Source organism: Enhydra lutris, unplaced genomic scaffold (genome assembly GCF_002288905.1).
Source record: "Enhydra lutris kenyoni isolate GAN:26980312 unplaced genomic scaffold, ASM228890v2 scaffoldscaffold82, whole genome shotgun sequence".
Lineage (NCBI taxonomy): Eukaryota > Metazoa > Chordata > Mammalia > Carnivora > Mustelidae > Enhydra > Enhydra lutris.
In genome coordinates this window covers 3,188,402-3,192,675 of record NW_019154166.1, presented here as the reverse complement: position 1 = coordinate 3,192,675, position 4,274 = coordinate 3,188,402, and positions in this window count along the sequence as shown.

Here is a 4,274-nt window from a genome sequence, read left to right as displayed (position 1 = left end):
GTTTCCTAAATCTTAATGCTCAATTATTTATAGGTGATTTATAGGTGATTTCAGTGCTGCCTCCTGCTTGCAATTTACGTTAAAGATGAACTGTGCAAGTTTGTTTAAAGTTTATTTTATTTTATTTATTTTGTTAGTAATCTTGACACCCAATGTGGGGCTCAAACTCATGACCCTGAGCTCAAGCGTCCCAGGCTCTTCTGACGGGCTCAGCCAGGTGTCCCTGTGACCTGTGCAATTTTTAAGAGGCAATCTAGCGTGATGGTTTTGCACACAGATTCTTGGGTCAGGTTCTGAACACCATGGCGTTGGGCATTTTTTTTTTTTAAGATTTTATTTATTCATTTGAGAGAGAGAGAGAGAGAGAGAGCACAAGCAAGGGAGAGGCAGAGGCAGAGGAAGAAGCAGGCTCCCCACTGAGCTGGGAGCCCGACATGGGGCTCCATCCCAGGACCTGGAAATCGTGACCCCAGCTAAAGGCAGGCGCTCAGCCCTCCGAGCCACAGGCACCCTCGGGCATGTTTCTCAATCTCCATGAGCCTGTGTCCTCCTCTGCAAATGGAGATCACAGCAAGCAGCACCCAGGGTCGCTCTGAGGATTATTTCCATTATGTACGTACATCACCTCGCACCGAACCTGGGACACGGCAAGTGTGGGGTGTTTTCTGTCCCTGTGATTCCGGTGACTGGGTGAATTCAGGAACATCATTCTGTTTCACTCTGCTGGTGAGGAGGGGTCCATGATGCCTGTCTCCAGCAACACTGGGGTCCTTAACGGAACAGCGAGCCTCAGGAGTGAACACACAGAAGGGTTCAGCCATGTGCACAGATGGCAAGTGTGAGAACCTACAGCACAGCCCCCACCACGTACCTACTGATACCCCCCAAGTGCGAGTGCAAGGTGCCAGAGAGCAGATGCTGGAGACAACGGGGTCCCACCCCACTGGGCAGCCCTGGCCATCCCAGGGAGAAGCAGTCACCGAAAATGTCACGGTGCCCTCTTCCTTCTTGGAAGTGATGATGACCGAGGGTAATGGTTGTTTCTAGGCCAAGTTTGGGCCCTTTCTTCTGTCCTTCCCCACAATCTTCTCCCACGGATGTTGTCAGGATCCCCTGGGCTAGCAGAAGGTCTAAGTGGTACCCCTCCTCCTGGGAGATACCAGCGGTGTAAAACACTCATGCTAATAATTATCAAAATCACAAATCTTGTATAGGACTTGCAAAGAGTATTATTGAATCTCTGCTCATTCCTCATAGACATGGCTTGAGCCCCCCGCCCCTCGAGTATGGGCTGGACTCGGCAGCTCCTCCGGAAGAATGAAATGTGGCAGAAGGGATGGTTTTAGACCTCCAAGACCAGGTCATAAAAAGCATCATGGCTTCCTCCTTTCTGTCCCTCTGGGTTCATTCAGTCCCCGGGGAAGCCAGCCGTCGCACCATGAAGACACTCCAGGGACCCCGCAGAGAGGTCCACAGGGTGAAGATCCAAGGCCTCCCACCGATAGCCATGCCGCAGGTGTTGGAAGTGGGTCCTCCTGCCTCCGATAAGTCACCCCGTACCTGTAGCCCTGGTCAACACCTTGACTGCACTTCAGGAGAGACCCGGGCCAGAATCCCCCTGCTAAGCGGCTCCAGATTCCAGCCCCTCCGAAATCAGGTGAGATAATAACATTTTGGGGGAGTGAAGGAGGGTTGGCATTTTTTTTTCTTTTTTCTTTTTTGTGACCTTCCTTTTCAGCCCTTTCTTGGCTAACAGCCTAATCTAAAGAAGCTATCTGCTCACTCTCTAGGATTTAAGTGCATCTTATTTTTTTATACAGCCTATCATGACGTAAAGTCCTTATTTGTTCATAATTTAGCTAGCTCTGCTGTAAGTTAAGCTCCGTGAGAGCGGACAATGGTTGTCTTAATGAATCAAAGGAATGAGGTGTATATTCTTTCATGGAAGGACCTATGATGCTCTTTGGATCTCCACAATTCTGCGTGCAGAAGCTTGAACATGACCACGGCTCGATTCACAGTCCAGGCCAAAAATACTCTTTGTTCATTTTCGCCTCTTCACTGTTTTACGGTGGGAATCCCAGAATTCCTCATATGACATGTGCGATCTTACTGTTTTATCCCTCTGAGTCTGAGCTCATTGCGCAGTAGTAGACCACTATTATGTGTAACTAGGGTTTTTTTTTCCCCCTGTTATTCCTAATAATTTGAAAATTGTTGCAGACATCAGGACCCTTCAGTTCTAAATACTTTGGCATGTTTTTCTGAGAACAATAACACTGAAGAATTTTACTGCAATTTATTAGGAATTATCAATTCCTAATTCAATTAGGAATTGAATTAATTATTAATTAATTCAATTAATTAATAATTAAATAATATCTAAATTAAATTTAGATTTAGATTAAATAATATCTAAAATACAGTTTACGAATTTGTCCACTTCTCCCCCAAATATCCCAACGGTCCTCCCCTTCGTTTATTTTTTTTTTAAGATTTTATTTATTTATTTGACACAGAGAGAGAGATCACAAGTAGGCAGAGAGGCAGGTGCGGGGAGGGGGAGGGGAGCAGGCCCCCTGCTGAGCAGAAAGCTCGATGCAGGGCTCGATCCCAGGACCCTGAGTTCGTGACCTGAGCTGAGGGTAGAGGCTTAACCCACTGAGCCACTGAGCCACCCAGGCACCCTCCCCCCCCTTCATTTAAAGTAAAAGACCAAGTCCTGGCTGAGGCATGAAGCCCTCCACGGTCAGCTCTCACTGCCCCCCAATCACCTCTCTGACCTCCTCTCCTACTCTCCCCTTGTCCATGCCTCTCCAGCCTCACCACCACCTTCCACAACCACCCAAAGCACACTCCCCCCTCCCAGCCTGTGCCATTGCTCTTCCCTGTGTGCACGATTCCCTCTCACCCCCTTAAAGTCTTGGCTCAAATGGTTCAGATGTCTCCTCCTCCAGGGAGCCCACCATGGTTACCCATTCTCTAATTGCCATCCCCACCCCTGGCGCTCCCATCCCCCGGCCTCGCAGATTTTTCTCCATAAAGAACCCTCTCGAAACATACTGTGGGATTTGCCTGTTGATTTTGAGTAGTGTGCGTCTCCTCTACCTGAACGTGAGCCCCATGATGACGGGGATTGTCAGCCGAGTTGGCCGCAATGTTCCACTGCCTAGACCCGTGCCTGGTTGCAAACATCAGGGGACATTTGTAGGATTGGTGAGCAAGGGAATGAAGGAGCAAGCCCAGAGAAATGCTTCCTGTGAGCACTGGCAAAGGGGACGCTGGGACAGGGGTGTAATGATACTGAGTGGAATGCTACCCCTGCTGGAGAGCTTGGCAATAATTGGGGGAACCCCCAGACACAGTGAGAGTGAGCCTTGCTGGCCAGAGAGGGACCAAGGGCCAACGGTGTGTGGTGGACATCTTACTCTGGCCACCGTGACATTCTGTCTCATATCCTGCGTCTCCGAACATCCCTCTTACCTCTGAACATTGTTGGACTGTCCTTTAAGCGTGCCATATAGAATGTTCTCTGTGCCAAACCCTTTAAACCCAGTGTCTCGGATGTAATCCTCTCCATAATCCTACGAGGTGGGTTTTACCGTAAATCTCATTTTCTGGACAAAGATGATTCAGAGGTTTAACTGACTTTAAAAATTCATATTTAATTTGCTGACCTTACAATTCAAAACGTCTAAGTTCTTCCTTAAGCTTCGGCTTACAACTCTTACTCTATTTCTGTCCAACATATTTTAACTCTCACTTCAGAAAGGAGTTTGAATGGGTGATCCAGGGACGAAGTTAAACTCCCTCAAACATTTTGAATTGCATGTAAACATTTATTGTGTCCGGTTTCCTCCGATGTGCTTTCGCGTCTGACGAGACAAACAAAATCTTTCCAAGTATATAAATGTAAATTATTCGTCCAAAAAAAAAAAAACACCGAACTTAAAAATATGGTGAACTTCACGTTCTCATAAACACTCTGATATTAGATGTAAAGTCTAAGATATTTTCAGTTTAAAATTGTGAATCTGAATCAATGACATACTTACTCGTTGTCCACTGGAATTCCAAGGATGTTTTTCAAGTTTGTTTATTTATGAATAGTTTCCACGCCCGAAGTGGGATTCAGACTGATGACCCCGAAATCGAGAGTCGCGTGCTCTTCTGATAGAATCAGCTGGTGTCCCGGAATTCCAAGATTTTTACTCTAAATAGGCCAAATCCTACTGGGCCCAAATACAGAAAGACCAAATGTGCAGAGATTCTTT